Genomic DNA, 19221 nt, shown 5'->3' with positions numbered 1-19221 from the left:
CATGGCGGGTGGCAGGAGTCAGGCATGTGCCCGGTCTGTGGTTTCTCCCTGCTCCTGTCAGCTTTGCTCTGCTAAGACACCCTGTGTGCCCCCTCCCACGCAGCCTCCCCATGGGCTGGATCCCGATCCCCGTCCCCGTCCGCATCCCCATCCCTATCCCACACCCCCGTCCCGCTCCACGCCGCTCCGCGTCCCTGCAAGGCAGGAGGCGGCCACAGGGTGTCAGGCGGGTGCCGGGCTGCCTTCCCACGGAACCGGGCTGCGGGGCTGCCGCCCGTGGGACCGGCGATCCCGGCGGGCCTGGGGAGCACGCCGGGGGAAGCTGCAAATGAGCGGCAGGGTTTGCTATCACCGACACCCCTGGGCGCGCCTCTCTCCAGGGAAAGGATGGCTTCTCTTCCTTTTCCCACGTAGGGAGGGAGACACGTTTTCCAGGTGCTGTGCGAGTTTTGCCCGGTCTTTCAGAGCAGGGAGGGGAAAGCTGGTGGTCTCCCGTCTGGAGCATCCCAGGTGAGATGAGTTGTGTTGGGCCTCAACCCCTGGCTGCGGAATGCAAAGCAGGGCTTCCCGACGAGGGGAACAAAGGGCCTTGGATAGCAGCTCTAGCGAGCAGGGAGTGTTGGCAGACACGGCTGCCATTGCTCAGGGCAGAAAGCAGCTGAGCAGGGGCGTGGGGAGACACTGAGCTCAAGGGGCTGTGGGTTCCCAGCAGGAAAAGGGGATCAGGAGGTTCGTGGTGCTGAATCTCCCTTGGCAGGCACCTGCTGGACCTTGAATCAAGTTCAGTTGTGCTTCTCCCAGCTCTCTGCTTTGTGGCTGCACTGAGTGTGGGGGGAACCCATTTTTCCCACTGCATTTCTGTGGTGGAGGCGGGGGAGCTGGTGCAGAGAGAGAGCAGGCTGGGGAGGATGCATCAGTGAGTGACGTGTGATGCTGGAGCGAGCAGTGGCCCAGCCTTGCTCAGGTGCAGTTCTCCGTGCTGTGCCTCACGTACAGACGCTGTCTATCCTCCAGCTATTTACCACCAGCTCATTTTGCAAACTCTGCACTCACAAGATTTTTTTTCCCCTCCCTCCCTCCTACTTCCCTCCCTCCCTCTCTCTCTTCCCTGTAGAGATGCTCAGTGTTCCCCATTCAGCTTCAAGCGCAAGGTCTTCCACCTGCACAGGCATTGCTCACGCTGACCCGCCTGCAGGTTCTGTCGGGCCTGTCCAAATTCACCCCCTTCACTTTCTCCCACTCCATTAGGGCTTTAGTCCTGGCGGGGGCAACTCTGGTGAACAAAGAGGGAGGCTGGTGTGAGTTGAAATGCTGCCAGGGGGGACACTTGGCCAGAGAGCCTGCTGCTCCTGCTCATGCACCCATGAGCCTGGAGGTCCAGCCCCTGCTGCCCTGCAGGGCTGCTCACTTCCCACTGGGGTGTGGGGTTGCCATCTTTGCTGACTGGGGATAACTATCCTTTGTTAGAGGAGAGGAGAGGAAGGAAGGAAAAGGAAGTAATGCAGGACTGGGGAGAGTCCCCTGATGTGGGAAGGCACAGGAATTTATTCCTATGGGTGCTGGCAAGGGATGTGGAGTAAGACCCAACCAGGGATTGCCCCATTGTGTGCTGAGGAGGGAGAATAGAACACTACAAGGAGAGGGCGGTGGGAGTCTCGGCCCTCCCCAGTGGGGAATTGGAAAGGAATTGCGGAGGAAAAGGGGCTGCCCCTCAGTGTCTCTTCCTGGAGGGGGTTGCTTGGCCCTGGGAAGGTTTCTTCCTGAGCAGGGACTATGGCTGATGGCTAACTCACCCTTCTCCTGGTAGGTATGTGCTACTTTCATCTCTTGTTTTGAAACCTAAGGCCCGTGACTTGTCTCAGGCTGTTATGTCCTCTATCTGCCCCGTGCCGAGAGAGGGCTTTGTGGTTTTAAGGAGGTGCTTGAAAACACGAGCTGGGGGTTTCCCTAAGGGTGGGAAAACAGACAGCATAGGTAGGAGACTGCTGTCTCTATCTTCTGATTTCCAGCAGGCTGGGTGGTGGTGGAGCTGACCGCTCAGCTCGTGGCTGTGCACACCCCGAGGCGCGAGGAGACCGCCCCAAATACAGCTGGGGCACACCTGAGGCTGGGGTGAGGGGCTGGACGGAGAGACCCCACCTCGGCTTTAAGGGAAAGGACAGGATTGCCGTTCTGCCCCGTGGGGGCTTTGGGGGCGCTGCTGGGACGAGGGCTGGCGCTGGGGCCGGGACCCGCGGGCAGGGGTCGGGGGTGCGGCTGGGTGCCGGGGCAGGGGGGCTGGGCTGGGGGCTGCCCGCGGGCCGAGCCGAGCGGCGGGCTGGCTGTCGCACGCTACGGTAGGTGGCAGTGCCGCCCGGATTTTATGAATGGAGGAGGAGGAGGGGAGGCAGATGGATGCGGGGAGGTGGTGATGGAGAAGCGGGGGGGCGGATGGGGGGGGGAATTTTCTGGCTGTGCTCCGGCCTCCACCTCCGTCCCCCTCACCCCTGCGCCAGGCACCCTCCCCCCGCCATTAGCATAGGCCTGCCCGGTTTACATGTCGGGCTGCACGTTGCCGCGGCCGGATCCAGCAGCCAGCAGCGCTGGCAGCCGCCCCGAGTCAGCTGCTTCCCCGCGAGGAGCGGCGGGAGCCGAGCGGGGCGGGCGGCGGGAGGCGCCCACGGGCACCGCCGTTAAGGTGTCCTCAAGGAGATGGGCCCGGCACCGCCATCAAGGTGTCCTCAAGGAGATGGGCCCGGCACCGCCACCAAGGTGTCCTCAAGGAGATGGGCCCGGCACCGCCACCAAGGTGTCCCCGAGAGGATGGGCCTGGCACCGCCGCCCCCCGCCCGGCTCCCCGCGCCCCGCCGCCCCCGAGCCGAGGCCACTGTGGGGCGAGCGGGACCCCACAGGTTTTACGCCGGGTTGCCACCGTGACTTCGCGCCCCAGGTGGCCCAGTGTTGCTCTCCACGAGCCCCTCGGTGGCCTGTTGGCAGTCCCAGGTTGGGGGTGCTGGGAGCAGGCCGGGCTTTGGGGTGCACAGCCGTAGCGCGCTGTCAACACACTCCCTTCTCCCTGCTGCCCGTTTCCATGGCCGGCCTCGCAGGGCAGTGCCGGGGCATCCTCTTCTTCTGCAGCTTCTTTGTGCCCTGGGGCATGTTCACAGCCCCACATCCTGCTCTCCAATGACCCACCACTTGCATCAGAGGTGCCCTTTGGTGGGGAAAGCCAGGGGAAGGAGCTGAGTAACTCCCTGATAGTTGCTGGCAGAGGCAGGAAGTGAGGTCTGCTTGGTGCTTTGATATAAGGAGAGGAAAAGAGCTTTTTTTGCTGTTTGTTTCTGGGGCCTCTGAGGATCACCTGGGATATGTGTTGGTCTTTTCCAGCTGGATCTGGGATTTCCCACTGTAGGGACCAGGACAATAGCTTTACTGGCACAGCTGTGGGAAGAGTGACTGAGTGGAAGAAGTGACTGTGCACAGCCCCACAGCTTCCCTCTCCCCCCGGAGCAGGTGTGGATCATGCCTGTAGTGCACCATGAAACAGCCCTTGCTGTTCCCAGGAGATAGTGAGCTGGGGCAATCGCTGCTTTCCTATCCACTCTGCCCATTCTGTCACATGGGGAATAAAATTTCCTTCAGAGGCAGCTTTGCCTGCCTGCATTGGTGAGGTCTCCTTCTGGGGAGCATTGGAAATGCAGAGCTACTCAGGGGGAGCTCTGGATGAGACCCTGACAGAGGTGCTTCTCCAGGAGAGAAGGTCTAACATGCCTTTTCCAAATAGCACATTGACCCAGCTCCTGCTGCGGGTACCTACCCCTGTGCCATCCCCATGCCACTGTGCAGGAGCAGAGCTGTCCTGCAGTGTGGGCCAGGGACCCCGCAGAAAGTGCCCGCATAGTGCTTGCGGTGGCTGGGCCCCATTTTTCAGCAGCACCCACATTACTTAGGGGATGGGCAAGGATGGTGCTGCAGCACTGACCCCTTCAGCATGGCCAGCTGTACCCCAGGAATGTTGTCGTGCAGACCTGGTGGTGCCTTTGGTACTATTTGGGCACCAGTTCAGGCCCACTGGTCCTGCTCTAGCCTGGATGATCCCACCTGCCTGCCCTAAATCTCACAGTGGTTTCAGCAGGACACAGCGTTTTTCATCACCCCTTGCCTGAACCAGTTAGGTAGGATTGCTGTGTGCTGGGAGGTGGTTACTCTAAAGGAGTCCTTGCTTCAGTGGCATCCTGGATCCTGCAGGACCCTTCATCCAGAGGGCAGGCAAGAGGAGAACTCTCCATCCAGTGGAGTGAGGTGCCCCTGGGACCAGGAGGGGATGCAGGAGGAGGACAGGAGAGCCTGCAGTGACATAGATGCTTCCACAGTGTGGTGGGCAGGAAGTCCCTGCCTAGTTTTGCACTTTGCAGCACCTCCAATCCGCTGGCATCACAGGCTTTGATGGGGCTCAAGTCCAGGGAGGACAAGGGTGCACCTTGCCACCCCATGTTAGCCTAGCTCAAGGAAAGAAGAGCATCTAAACTCCAGATGAAGCATGGAGCAGAGCCCAGCTGCTCGGCTGTTTCTCACCTCCACCCTGTGACCAGCATTAGTTCTCACTGCTTGGCTGCCAGGAACTCAAACGGTGCCTTGCTTGGACAAGCTGTCAATCCAGGGATTTGTGTTTTCATATTAAACCAGCTAAGTATTCAGAATCAGTTCCAGCTACCACCACGGGGAAAGCAACTCCAAGATACATAAATCCCTGCCAAGCCTGCCCGTGCTACCTCTGAGGCAGCAGTGCCACTGCTCTCTGGTGCTGCTGGGAGTGGGTGAGTGGCAGGGCTCCGGCTGAGCTCACGGGGAGAGGATCCCTCTGCAAACCTGCCAGCCAGTACACAGGGAGCTTGCCCTGATACCACTTTGCTGAGGGGCATCCAAAAGCGTGTCCAGATCTCTGTCTGCAGGAAGCGGTGGGAAAGGAGTGGGTAATGCCTGCCTGCAGCCTCAGGTGGAGGAGAGCAGGATGGGGGAGATGGTGTGCAACCCACTATCCTGTGCCCAGGTCCCTGTGTCTATGGCTTAGAGAGACCCACTCCACATCCATGCGTGGTGCAGAATGAGACCTCACCGTGTAGGACAGCCACACTCAGGCCATTTGCTGCGTGTCTGGCACTTTGTCTTGCTGGGTTTTCCCCATGTGGTTTGCGGGACCTGGAGCTTGTTGGCCTGCCGGGCACACCACACAGCGTGTCCCTTTTCCAGGGTGAGCTAGTCTGGCTCTCCCAGTCCTGTTTTGGGAAGCAGGGATCAGGGGAGTACGCCCTGCCGGGCACGTAGGCCATCCTTGGGTAATGACTCTGAGTGTTTGGCCGTCTGATGCAATGAACTAATTAGGAATTTGCAGTCACCACAGCTGGACTTACCTGGCTTGTACGCTACAGCCGGGTGATTCTCACTCCGTGTGACAGTCCTTCAGCCTCACTGGGCACCAGGAATAGCAGCGAGGGGATCACATGGCCATTCTGGCTGTCCTCCCCCAAGCTATGACAGCCTTCTGGCAACCATGTGTGCAAACGTCATGAGATGGCTTCAGTGGCTGTGGAGGAACGTGCTCCTCCTTCCCAGCCCCTGGGACAGGCAGGTGACATGTCTTCTGATGTGCCAGCAGCACATGAGGCTGGGGCATGGTCCTGGCAGCAGGGACCGGTGGTCATGGCACCCCTCCTCTCTGGGATTCAACGAAGATAGCCAAGGGCACTGAGGTGACTGAATGCCTTTGGAAATTTCTCCCTGGTGCTTTGCAAGGATCCTCATGCCAGGCAAAGAACTGAGCAGGGCAGACCTGTGCTCCTTGCAGCAGGGAAGCATCCTGCTGCCTGTCCTACCTGTACTCTGTCTGTACTACCCCTGTAGTGGGTGTCCAGCAGCTGTGAGGTGGGGTAGGCACAACATACAAGGACTCCACTTCCCAAGTAACACACAATACAGAGAATCCTTCAATGCTGATGAATAATTTTCATACCTGTCCAGGTGCACAGGTTGCATACTGGGCTTTCAGTGCTGATGCTAGCTCAGGGCATGCCAGCATCACTGGGTTTTCCCACAGAGAACCCCTGGAAAGAGCCCACTCCCAGCATGTGCCAAGGGCTGGTGTCAGTGAGGGGACATGCTGAGAACCACCACGGTGTCTGTGAAGGTGGGGGGTCCTGGGGGAGACATGCTGGGCATAAGCAGAAATCAGCCACAGCTGCTGGAAGAGCCTCGGAGAAGAAAAGTATTCAGCCCACGGAAAATGAATTAGTGTTGACATTCACTGAACATTTGTTTAGATTAAGCAATATGACTCCAAGTTTTTCAGCTGTGCGGAGCCAGTCACCACAGCACTCACTGGATGTCTTTTGGTGTTGCTCTTCATGGCACTGGCCAAGGGACTCAGTGGCAGTGGGGAGAGCTGGCCCCACCCTCGGGAGCCTCCTCCTTCGCACCATACCTTCTCTCCCTGGTTTTCCTTAGCCAGAGAAAGGAGGCAATGGTGGTCTTCCTTTCCAGAAGCGGATGCTCTGGGTGATGCTCTCTCCCAAAAGGTATTTGCAGCATTTGCAAGGAGGCCGTGGTGGGGCATCTGCTGCAAGGACCTACCGAACTTTCTTATGGATGCTGGAGATACGGATGTGACAAGCAGCCTTGTCCCAGCTCTGTCCCAGCTCTGCTGTGATGCTGCTGCCACTGGGGTCCCTGCAGTCATCAGGACATCAACTGTTCCACCAGCTTCCAAATGCAGAGTTTAGGAAAGGCTGTGGCTGGGGACTGTGGACTACTCTGCTGGCACCAAGACCTCCTAGCAGCTGTATGTGTGGCTCTGCCAGCTGGGCATGCAAAAATACCTTAGAGGCATGGAATAAAACGTATTTATGTCTTAGCAATCTGTATAAATTGGAACCATCTCCCAACAAGAAGTGCTGAGTTTGGTTTCCCAATGTAAAGTGGCAGCTACAATGACGAAAAAGACAAAAAAAGGCTGGACCACCCACTGTCTGGGGAGAGAGTGCCCTGGGCCCCCAGGGTGTTTGGAGGGGGAACCATCTGGGTCCTGGGGTCTCTGCAGGTGGGACGCTTGCTGCCTGCAAATGCGGGGAAGCCTTCCCGCAATCCTCCACAAACCCAAGAGAGCCACCTTAAGAGCTCTCCCTCCATAGGACCAAACGGGATCCGCCAGGCGTTTCATATAGCATATTCTATAGCCAAGGAAGCCTTAACAAAGAGCCGTACGCTCTCACGTTTCGCTTCAGGCTTCTCCCTGCTGCAGCTGGAGCTGAGTTTTTAAAAATCTTTGTGTCATTATTTCGTTCCTCTTTTGATTCAGCCATCGAGGGACAAGGAGATGCCAAACGAAAAGAATGGGCATTTAAACAGAACTAGATTGAAGAGGCAGTGTGTGTGCTGAACAACAAGTCTTTTTACATTTCATATGATCTTATACATGGGCTCCATTCAGTATATTTCCCCTCTGTTTCATTTGAATGTACAGAATTAGCCATTCACATCCTCTGGAATTACGGCTCTTTAACATTTCCATTCTGAGCTGCCTCCATATTTTGGGGGTTGGGAATGTTATTAGCTCAGCTGGGGAAGCACAAGCTGAGGTCAGATTTGGTCTTGCAGGCTGGAAATGAGCTTTTTCTTTTTTTGGAAAGTGCAAGATTTGATGCATGATGACTCTGGTCAGAAAAATATACGAGCATACACAATAATGAGTATGTGCTAGAACATGCATGGATCTGGTTTCAGCGGAGGGGGTCTTTTTCACATTAATCCCAGTGAAGTTATTTCTTTAGACAGAAAAGCGAGCCTTGGTTTTCGGATGCGGGGTGAGCTCCGTGATTGCCTGAGGTCGCACGCGTGGCCGCGTCCTTGTGTGTGGCTGCTGCCTCATTGTCTTTTTGAAAGACAAATATCAAAACCAAATATTTGCTGTGCTATTTACTAAAGCTCCCTGGATACTGATACAAATTTAGAAGAGTTGGCCCAGAAAACTCATTCAAACTGAGCTTAGGGTCACAAGAGGAAAACCATGAGAGATGTGTGTGTGCAGCTAATTTTGCTGATAAGCTCAGGACCTGGCACTGCTGCCCTGAGCAAGGAGGGGACTGTGCAGAGGCATTGGTGCATCCTGCAGACTATGCTGCCTTCCCTGAGAGTCCTGCAGCATTCCCGCGGTGTTACTTACACACATCATCAGAAGAAAGAAGGCTGGCATGGGAATGTTTCTCTTGTGAATCCACCTTTTTTCTAGCTTTACTTGTCTGCTGGCACACCTAAGCCAGTGTCCTCTTTGGGGGTGTTCCCCCTTTCCCCAGCATCTACATGCAGGAGGGTTTATTGCCAGCCAGCTGGGATGTGAAAGTGGGAACAATCTGCACAGAGGAGAGAGCAGAACCCGCTGTGTCTCTGCTGGCTGCTTTGCGATGCCTGTGTGCTTCAGAGAGGTGCTTCCCTTGGGGGGACCCGCAGGCTGTGGGCCGAATGGTCTGCAAGAACCAACATCCCAGAAGGAAGTCTCTGCCTCCTCTGCCACTCTTTCTTTACTATATATTTAACTTTTTCTATCTATGGCCTCTGCATCATCATTTCCTCAGGCCACTTCATCTGGTTGTTGTGGAAATGAGGACAAGGTGGCAAACAACAAACACGGGCCTCCAACAGGGCAAATAAACCCAGCAAGGTCGAGTGTGACTCAGAAGACAGCAAGGCTCCTATTTTTCCCCTCACCTGGCTTTCTGTAAGGCAAGGTTTAGCATCTTCTCAAGGGCAGGAGCACAGACCTGGGAGCTGGAACATCGTGCTCTGCAGGTGATTGTTGCCAGCTGACTTCACTTTAATACACAGCATCTGCTGCTAGAGAGGGCTTACCTGAGCCAGGCACAAATCCCAAGTCCCCAGTCGACCACCCCTGAACCAGTCAGACACAACCAGGTTGCAGGCTTTCCCGGAGATCCCTTCAATCACAGCCCCCTGCCTTAATTTAACCTGGTTATTTATACCTTTTCCTGTGTGTGTTTAATTATAGCAAAACCTGGCAATACCGCTGTGCTTAACGGTCTGTTGGCATTTCCATTATGAGCCCAGACTGGAAGGGATTATATAGCCTGAGTGTTTGAACTGAGCCTCAGACAGAGACTTGGCATAGACTTGCAACCCAAATACAGAGATTTTCAATTGGCTAATGGCAGTTTTGAAAAGGGAACATTTTTCACATGCTTAGGCCCTTCCATTTGCCTAAGCTGCCTTCCTCTGTTTTAAACTCAGCAAGCAAGGAGTCATAATTCAGCCTGTTACAGCGGTGACTCATGTTCGCAGCACAGTGATGCCATAACCAGCCAAGGCAAGGCCTTCTGCCTTAAGAGGAATTACACACTGAGAGATGACTGGGAAAAGTCAGCTCTTCCACTCACCGGAGTCACACCATCTGTGCATCCTAACTGCGGCTGCCATGGCCAGCATGACTTGTCTGACCACGTCTTAGGCTCTGCAGTGGAGACATCTAATGTCACCAAGATGTCCTGGACTTCATGAGCAGCCTGTAGCATTTATAGGGCATCAGTTTTTTCATGCTCAAGTAGATGAATCAAACAGGATAGCTTGATCCAGTCCTAAAAATGCTTTTCCTTCCCATCAGCTCTATGGGGAGCCAGGGGTAATAGGCTCAGGCAGCAGTGTCCACACTGGGGTTAGTCTGGTGGGACAAGTCACACTTGCTGGGAATCTAGAGTAGCTCCCATGATGGGATGTGGTCCATCCATCTATCTCCACAAGATTTTTCTCTAACAGCATGGAAGGCACAGCAAGATCAGGTGAAAAGCTATGTCTTCTTTGAACACACAGGAGTCTTTGATACAGAAGAACCAAGTGATTTACTCATGGTCTCCCAGTAGGTCAAAGCAAACCTAGATCTGGGAGCAAACCTAGATCTGTGCTGCACACTGATGCCTCTGCAGTGGGCCTTTCCCCATTCTGAATGCATTAAGTAAGCAAGCTGATATAACAAGCAAGAGAATATCGTGTTGGCCAGACACCAGCAAAGAAAACTAGCTAGCGAATGAAGAGAAGCTTATAGCAAAGACCATGTGTTCCAAACAGCCCTTTCTCCAGAAAGCTTGCTTTTGACCTTGGTGGAAGGTGCTCTGTGCACGTGTCCAGTGGAGAACTGGTGCATCCATTACTGTCTCCAATCTCTTGCCTTTTGGAGCCTGAGGGGAGGGAAGAGAATACCAAATCCTGTACTCAGCTGGAGGAGAAGCATCAAGCCCCAAAGCTGCTGCATTCGCAGCTCGTGCCTAGAGGGATGCTGTGCAAGGTGCCCTGGCTGCTGCTCCCCTGGAGCTGGGGCTGCACTTCATTCCCCATCAGGGGGTACCAGCACTGGGTGAGCTCACCCAGGCTGTGCTAGGCAGCTACACGCCCTGACCTGGGAAGGGCTGGTGGGGACTGGACAGAGGAGACAGCTCTGTTCTCACCAGGGCTGTCACCATGGGAACTTCAGGGACCGAGGCCATTTACGGCTGGTTGTAAACCCTGACTCTGACAGCAAAGTCTTTCTTCGCTTTTTCCTCTGGACTTGGCCCTGGCTGTCTCAGAGAAAGCAGGCTCGAATTCTACCTCCGGCTGGCTCTGCACACACATCCCCTGGCACTGAGCGCTGGCCCGCTGCGTGGGAGCTGCTCGAGCTCAGCGAAGTGTCCTGGCTGTCTCTCCCAGAGAAAGTGGAGCAGACGCCTGAGGTTGCTGAGCATCACAGGTCTGACAGCTCTGCAGACACCTGCGCATATGCAGGGGGAGGGACATGGTGGGTTAGCAGTGCAATTGCCCCTTGGAGGAGCTCTCGGATCAATTTGTGAGGCAAATGATCTCTGCTAAAGTCTAGCTCCCCTCGGCAGGTTCCCAGCTTTGAGGCTGGAAAGGCTCATCTTTCGGCTTGGCCAAAACTGAAAGTGCTGTGGTGAAAAGATGGAGAAACAGCTGGCAGGAGCCAGCCTGTGGAGGAGAAGTTGAGGGCAGAAGGACTTCAGCAGCCAAATCTCATCTGGTCCTTCTTCTGATGCCAAATGCTCCTGTGGAAGCCATTTGGGTTGTGCAGTTCCTGAGGACTATCCCAGTTTGAATTCCTGCCCGGCCTTCCTCTAGAGAGAGAGAGAGAGGTTAAAACACAGACCTGGTATCGATGCTGCTCTGTCTCCTGGGAGCTACAGTCCAGGTAGCTCATGACCATCTTGTCCTTTTGCAGGCTCAGCACCCTGGTTAGACCACTGATCCCACTGTGTGCCACGATGCCCTGCTAACAAAATGTGGTGGCATGACCATGGTACTGAATGGGAGCCTCCATGGCAGGGAAATGTCTGGCAGGGCAGGACATGGGGACCAGGAAGCAGCCCTGGTTCTTCACGGTGAAGGCCTGGGGGAGGGAGGGCATTTGCCAGACTGCCTGGCTTTCAGGAGTTCAGGTTTGTGTTAAAAAGTAAAAGCTCCCTGTAGAATACAGAACCTGCTGTTAGAGCAGAATAAAAAATTCAGTACTCAATACTTCATTATAATTTGGATTCGATGATCCTTGTGGGTCCCTTCTGACTCAGGATATCCTAATACAAAGGGAAAGCTCCAAGAGATACTCTCCAGCCACTCCTATAGAAAGCCTTTCAGGAGAGAGCTTCCCACAGATGCTCCCTTTCCCAATGGCCCTCGCATGCACAAATAACTAACTCTCCACCTCAGTTTTCCCCACAGCTTGAGGTCCAGCTCTGCCCATTGGGCCTGCCAGGACCTGTGACCCCATCAGCACAGGAAGACATCTCCTGGCAAAGTGACACACTTGGAATAGCATGGACCACTGCTTTCTCCATTCTTCTGCTTCATGCACCCTGATTTCCATGGCAGATGAGTCACTGGCTGGCACCTTGGCTGGAAGATGGACCAGCCACCCCCATGCTGCTTACACAGCCTGAATACAGACTTTCTGCTCTTACCTAGGTATGAGACCAGGAAGAGATGTGCTTCCTAAGAAAAAGTGACTGGATTTGTTCTGGGCTTCCTGTGGGATTCTGGGGGAAAAATGAAAAGGCTTTGCTGCTTTATGAGGGTAAGCGCTGCTTTTTTTCTTTTTTTGATGTATGTTGCTTTTGCGTTCTTTTATTTTTAAGAAAGTGGCAGGAAAATTTTCCTTCTTAAGGGAAAAACAAAGCAAAAGCAGAGACTGGTAGTGTTGACTGCTCATCCATGGAGAACAGTGGTCCCATGAAAGGCTAATGTCTGCTTGCACTGGTTCCTAGAGCTAATGAAGTGTGACTGTGAAGGGGGCTCCTAATGCTAGTGCAAAGCAAGGCTCGCCAGCTTCAAATGCTTTCCTGGATGTCTCCAAACTTTCTGCGCTCCTTTGGGCTACAGCTGAGATTGGAGTCCTCAGAGCTGCGAAGACTTCAGTGCAGCTGTTTCCAAGCAAAACCAGAGCCATCACAATGAAAATAAATAAACAAATGGTGCTATTCTGAGCCTCAGACACATTGGAGAGTTTCATTTGCACCACAGCATCCAGGATGTGTCCCTCCCTGTTTGGGAGCAGTGTCCTGATTTACAGGCTGTTACTTTCTGATGAATTCCCTCCTCTGTCTTCTGAGAGGGAAGCCTGCACACCCCTGGTAGATTCTCAGCTCACACTTAAAGGCCTCTGTTGGTTTCCACTAGCAGGACATCATGGTGCAGGACTGATTCGCCCCCTGCCAGGATGAGCACTCACAGTGTATTTCCATGACACGCTGCTACCCCTCCATACCTCGTGTTAAAGAAACCGTTTTTGCAGATGTGGTCTTGTCCTGACACCCCCAAAGTCAGCCCTTGTGCTCCCTGTGCACCTTCTGGCTGTCAGCTCTGCCTGCAGTGCCCTCCAAGACCTCTTGGTTTAACCGAGTGCTTGCCTCATTTATTGCTGTAATACTCAGCAGCTGGCTGCCCCCTCCTCCTGCCCCTCTCCTTGTTTCTTCTGGTTTTTGGGATACCCCAGCTTTCTCCAGGGCTGTAACCTTGCTGGATCCTCTGCATCATTGTGCTGTGCTCTCAGCTGGCTGCATTTCTTCATGCTGAGTCCTCATGGAGGTTCACATTCCTCTTCCCTCCTAGATTCAGTCCACTTTCCCTTCAGTCAAATTCCCATCCCAAATCCTCCCTCCTCCCAGCAGTTCCTTTGTTTGTCTCTTGGTCCAGTCAGCCCCTTTCCCCACCTGCCTGTGCATGCATTGCTCATTCTGCCTGAGCCAGGATGGGGCGTGTGAGGTGGCAGGAGCTGCCTAGTCTCAGGGATGGACTGGACTTGTGATTTGGATTGCAGCAATCCACAGCTTTGCTTATGTGGAAATCCTGCTCAGCCCCTGGCTGGAGCGCATCCTGAAAGGGAAAGGTTTCAGGGAATTCGGCTGGTAAGCTCTATAAGACTGCCTTAAGGAAGCACATGTGAAACGGAGTATTTCAAAGACTTGGCTAAATTTGGCGGCAGCAAAGGGTGCATCTGGACTAAACCAAAGGCCTTCCCTGCTTCTCCTTTTGCCAAACTTCAAGTCTGCATGCCAAAAACATGCAGCTTGAAGAGCTCTTCAAAGAAAAGGTCATCAGATTTCTCTGTAACAAAAGCAAGAGAAACCAAAGCATTTCCCCTTACAATGTTCTTGGAAGTAGATGAATCATTTTGGCTGAAATTATATATTTTATAACTGTATTTGCTTAGATAGTTCAGCATTAGGCAGCTACCCAGCAAGATGAAGTTCAACCCAAACATTTTAGCATGGTCTAGTTAAAACCAGCTGAATAACAGCGCTTGGCATGGGAGGAGTGACTGCAAGTCCACAGTGCTGGGCAGGAGCAGGCTTACCTGCAATGCCTGTCCCTTGTGTCATTGCTTTCATAGAGCTGCTGGAATGGAGATAATGTTTGGTCAGGCTGAGGGAAATTACACTTTGATCTTCTTTTGCCTTCACTTTCTTTTTCCTCCAAGCCAGAATGACAGTGCCCCATCTCTAACCTGTGAGTCGTATGCCTTGGTTTGGAGATGGCACCTGGAGTGGACATAGTATTATTTCTTAGGCATAGCAGAGTTGGTCAGCTTATACCAGTGCTTTCCAGCTACCTCAAACTTACACCTCATGGCGGCTCTGAATGGTGGTGTATCCTGCAACACATCCTGCATCAGCAGGAGGCTGTGTGATCCTTACAGCAGGGTGAGGAGGGGAAGGAAGAGGAGAGCCAGGCATCACAGATCAGTGTGTGCTGGGAAGTGCAGATGTGCAAGAGCAAATGGCTGAAGATGGGGGCTCCAGGGGCAGGCAGGGCTGGACGAGGCTGTACCACTGCTCAGGGCTGTATAATATCCTCTCCCATTTTTCTGCAGCTCGGTGAAATGGTGCTTTACCAACTTCTCTTCTGGTGGTCTGTGGTGTTTCTGTGTTCTGTCAAGCCAGGGAGTCAGCATCCCAACAGAAGCGATGCTGCCAAGGACTGGGAAGAAGTTGTCCTGCAAGGAGCCCAGCACCGGGATGTACAGCTGGGCCATAGCAACTGGCATAGGGCTGCACTGCAGCAGTGGAAGTGTCACAGAGGATGAGAGAAGCCTGAAGTCCTTGTTTAGCACCAGCTGCTGAAACACTGTGCACTGAGAGGTGGGTACAGATGCTGCCTCAGCTCAGGGCCCTTTTCCCTTCTCTCCGTCCTGCACCGCTGCTGTGCCCTGGCACAGGCCACTGCTGTCACAGAAGGCAAGGAAGGCAAGAAGCTGACCCTGCTGTGGTGGTGCTGTGGTGGGTGCAGGCATGGCTGGGGAGCAGTACTGCCCTTTGCAAACGTGCTCTGTGTCCTCAGAGGTGCTGGTTTTGCTCTGCTGACCATTTCCCGTGAGCATTCTTTTTCCTCTCTGGAGGACTGAATAGCTTCTGAGCAAGGAGAATCTGGCAGTCATCCCAGGCCCTGCTGTGCCACTGGGGTGTTTGGGGAGGGGAGAGAATAGCCCAACAGGTGGAGAGCAGGAACTCATGGTGCAGCCATAATTTTCACAATGACCTCCTTACTCTCCACCTCTGCCATGGGAAGGGCTCTCCATGTCTCCTGGGTGCTCAACGAGGAGCAAACTACACTTTCCTTTCTGCTCATCTGCTGAGTCTGTGGCATCTCTCTCCCATTTAAGTATTTCTTGCCACTGGTGATATGGATGCTTTTGACAAATGAAAAAGAAAGGAGGGACGTGTCAGGGCCTGGACAAGGAAATAAATATTTAGACTACGATCCACAGAAGATAATGTGGTGCTTTGCATCTGGCTGCCACCAAGATGTGATGAGCAGCCCCTGAGGTCAGGAGAGTTTGCCCATCCTTTGCTTGGGTGGCTTGTGGGTGCTGAGCACGGCTCCAGCATTGTGGTATCTCCTGCCAGCCTCGGTCATCTACTGGTGTTGCTGAAGAAGCTGATGGAGGCTGGGGATGTGAGTCACCAGCCTCTGCTGGCCTTCTTCCACGTGCTCCATTTGGTGCTGCTTTGTGTGTGTGAGAGCGTGCTCCCCTCTCCCAGCTGTGCGTGCCTGCCTGCCAGCACGCCGCTGATCCCATCTGCAGCTGTGCTGGTTTTCTCCTCTCTTCTAGCTCTGAGAGTCTTGTTCATGGATTAGGGGGAAAGAAGGAGGAGGAAGAAGGGGAGGGAGGGAAAATGAAAAATAAATTAATAAACCAACACAGGGAGAGATGCCCAGTAGAAGTGGGTGCTTTCCCCACAGGCAACATGGTGTGGCATCATCCCCACTGTGCCTTCAGCCACCAGCAAGCAGAAGATGTCGCTGCCCTACACCTTCCTGGAAGATGAACTGGGGTCCTTGTTGGAAGTCCCTGTGCTTTGCTGGGGGGCTGCTAGCTCCTATGGGCACCATGTTAATTCCCAAGGAAAACCAAGCCACTGTCTCATGGCCTTGCACCCAGTTATGCTGGGGCTGCTTCCGAGCTCTGCATGTGGTGAGGGGGTCACCCATCCTGCAGGCAGATGGACTGGACCTTCCTCAATAGGCACCAGCAGCTCTCGACCACAGTGTACATCCTGTAGAGCACAGAGGTGGTGAATACAGAGCTGGACAGCCCCTCCAGTGGGAGCTGGCTGGCAGCTGCAGAGCTAGGACACACACCCTCACGGCCTGACAGCCTTCTTCATTGCAGAAGGTGCCCAGGAAGTCTCCAGCTGTGACTGTTTGTTTGCAGGGGAACCATGAGACATCCCAATGGGGAGAGTCCCACATGTCAGGAGGTGTTTGGAGGTAAGTTCTGCTCTTTGCAAAAGGCTGGGGAGGGCCTCGGGGTGGACTGCCCAGGATCCTGATTCCTGTGGTATCCTACAGACAGCATAATTGCCGGAAGGTCTTGTGGGTGGGGAGGTGAACTGAGTGACGTTTTTGAGAACTCAAGTGGCATCCTCCTCTCTCCACTGGGGTGCTGGAGACTTGCGTGTATCAGTCTGAAGCTTTCCTCTGCATATCACAGAAGGCTTGAAGGCTTTGCCAAATGATCTGTACCCCAGTGTGCCCCACAAAAATCTGCAGTGGGTTTGGCACCCATCACGTGGGGTCTTCCGAGGATGAGCAGGACTGTGGGAAAAGTGGACCAGCCAAAATGGTATGGGTTGTGCTATACACTGTCTTTCTTGTCTGTGTTTTATGGTTGATAAATTTTAAAAAGACTCCACAGCCATCAAAATATTGTCTTCCCCTCCAGAACCTTTCCTGTAGCTGACAGTTTCTGAAATGGGCCATTTGGATTTCCCATTACTTGGCCCTGCTAATCCTGTCTTTTCCCAGGAAACAGCAATAGCCTAAGGGTTGATTGTGCTTTACCTGGCATGGATGCAGATCTGTGGATTACAAGGGTCCCCCACCTGTGCAAACGAGATTAGGCAAGGCCCCAGGGACACGGGTCAAACTGGGACAGAGTAGTGGCTTCCCAGAGAGGGGGCTGGGAGGGCTGTAACTTCCTTAGCAGCTGTGATCCTGCAGATATGACGGGGAAGGCACTCAAGGGGTCTGGGCTGGTGTTTAAGCAGCCTGGAGCGGAACCAGGCTGACTTTACAATTCACAGCTGAGGTGTTTGCTGCAGGCAGCAGAAGGTCTTTTCCCAGCCTTTCTGGCGGTCCCCATCCACAGCTGGAGAAGCGATTTGGATGGAAGTCTCCCGAAGTCAAGCCCGTGTGCTCTGTGGGCTGTGATGGACAGCGGCTTGGATATGAGAGCAGTGAGGCCACAGCAAAGACCTCTTTGCTTTTCCCTGAGGTGCCCAGGGCAGGGGGGAAGGGCTACTTGTGCCCTGGTCCCCACGCTGAGCCCCTGCCCTCAACCCAACCTTGCTCATCTTGTACACCATGGACTTTCCCTGGGTTGCACAGCCCAGGTGTGATTGTGGCAGACCTCTGATCAGGGACTTTGCCCCCTGATCCAAATGCATGAGGTAATGTGGTGCCACCCCTCAGCCCAAGGCTCTCCCTGCCCCAGCCAGGCTGGCACAAGGAGTGGGCCCCACCCTGATGCTGGGGGCAGGCAAGGAGGGGTGGCTTTTGCAGCATGTCTAGCTGTGCTATGGGACAGGGTGAAGGGCACAGACCCTGTGGCACTAGCCCAGAAACAGGTCTGTGGATGAAGAAGGGGTAGCTGCTGTGTTGGTGGAAGTGAGAAAGGAGTGCTTGGAGAGAGGGGAACCCCATCCTCTGCCGTGCTCAGCACCTCACAGGATAAGCCCTCAAAATTCCCGGGGGACTTCAGTTGCCCTCAGGTACTGCATCCTCTGCCATCATCCCGCAAGCAGCAATCTGGGTGTGCCTCAGATAGGGACCTTGGGCAGGAGCACCCTTCCCCCTCTCCTGCCCGAGCAGAAATGGATGCCAGCTGGGGTGAAAGGTGGGGGCAGCAGCCCCCAGAGGCAGCTGGGCTGGGCAGGAGGCCCAGGGAGGGGACAGGGCACAGCAACAGGCAGCTGCCGTGGCACTCTGGCAGCACCCTGGGTGGGTGCAGAGGCCAGAGGGGCAGTCACGAGAAGGGAGCGGGGGGGATATTGTAGCCTTCGTCCCACTCACCACACCGTTCAGAGGGACGCAGGGGGGTTGGGAAATGTGTCCTCCCCTCCCCTGGCCCCTGTTTTGAGCGGTGGGGAAATGCACCCGGTACCACACGGGGAGGGGTGGGTCAGAGCCGGCACCCCAGCTCAAGCAGCAAGACTGGATGCTGGATAAGGAGCCGGTCTCCCGCAGCCCCTGGCGCTGGGAGCGGGTGCGGGACCCCCAGGCGGCCTCCCCGAGCGGAGCAGCGCTGGAGCGGGGCGGCCGCACCCCGCGTCGGGCAGCGGGGTCCCCGGGAGCCCCTGCGGAGGTGCCCCTGCAGCACAGCCACCGCCGGCACGGCCCCGCCACCTGCAGCTCGCCCGCCACCCCCGTCCCGCGTGGGTGTGGGAGGCACCTTCCTCCCGGCTGCAGCTCCTCCGCCAGCCCCTCCTCCCCACCTGGGAAACAGGCTCCCTTCTCTTCCCGGCCGCTGTGCAGACACCCGGCTCCGCACGTAGCAAATGGAGGCGATTTCCTCCTTAGCGGCACCACATGGAAAGTATTGAGCCGTCTGTGGTTTAGGGTTTTTTTTTTTTTTTTTTTTTTTTTCCCTTCTTCTCTTCTCTTCTCTTTCTTTCTTTTTTTTTTTTCTTTTTTCTTTTTTTCCTTCCCTTGCCTTACACGCTCTCAGTGTGCTGTTGGTTGCGGTATTAGATCTCCCACTCTCTGATTGCTCATATACATCTGTTCCTGGTCACCTTGCACAGTGCTGAATGTCAGGGAATTACTGAATCCCACAGTGAGTGCAGCTGTGGGCTGACCTGGCAGGCATAGGGAGAAAGGGAACTGGGGCAGTGGTAGGGGTATTGGGAAGCAGGTGGGGTAGAAGGAGGTTTTTGGGAGCCATGGCATGGCTCAGATCTCTTGTGCTGCTACTCTCCCCAGCTGTGGGGGTCTCCTTGTGTCTTGCACTCTAGTCTGGTTGGTGTCTTTGGGGTTGGTTTGTTCACAGAGGGGACTTTGCTTTTCCTATGGGTTAGTATTTCCCAGTGAGAAGGAGGGTGAAAACACCAGAGAGACCCTGGAGAAGAGCCCTTTGCTCATCCTGCTGAGAACTTGCGGCTGGACATAGATACACTGTGTTTTGATTGTGTGAGATGCCCA

General features: G+C 54.6%; 2 long non-coding RNA genes across 5 annotated transcripts in view; one reads left to right on the top strand and one right to left on the bottom strand.

Annotated features, from left to right (window-relative positions):
• The first annotated feature begins 289 nt into the window (after positions 1-289).
• LOC125323737 overlaps positions 290-19221 on the top strand; it is a 44532-nt gene continuing 25600 nt past the window's right edge. For all 4 annotated transcript variants that reach the window (XR_007202628.1, XR_007202626.1, XR_007202627.1 and 1 more), the window contains exons 1-4: positions 290-510; positions 11989-12097; positions 14393-14660; positions 16235-16290. This is a non-coding gene — a long non-coding RNA (uncharacterized LOC125323737). The remainder of the gene's footprint in view (positions 511-11988; positions 12098-14392; positions 14661-16234; positions 16291-19221) is intronic.
• LOC125323738 lies at positions 13992-18602 on the bottom strand. Its single transcript, XR_007202629.1, has 2 exons — positions 18516-18602; positions 13992-15641 (listed from the first exon to the last, which is right to left on the bottom strand). It is a non-coding gene; the product is annotated as an uncharacterized LOC125323738 (long non-coding RNA).

Source organism: Corvus hawaiiensis, chromosome 3, assembly GCF_020740725.1.
Source record: "Corvus hawaiiensis isolate bCorHaw1 chromosome 3, bCorHaw1.pri.cur, whole genome shotgun sequence".
Classification (NCBI taxonomy): Eukaryota; Metazoa; Chordata; class Aves; order Passeriformes; family Corvidae; genus Corvus; species Corvus hawaiiensis.
The sequence above is the reverse complement of the archived record's forward strand: the minus strand, read 5'-3'. Positions and strand labels throughout refer to the sequence as shown.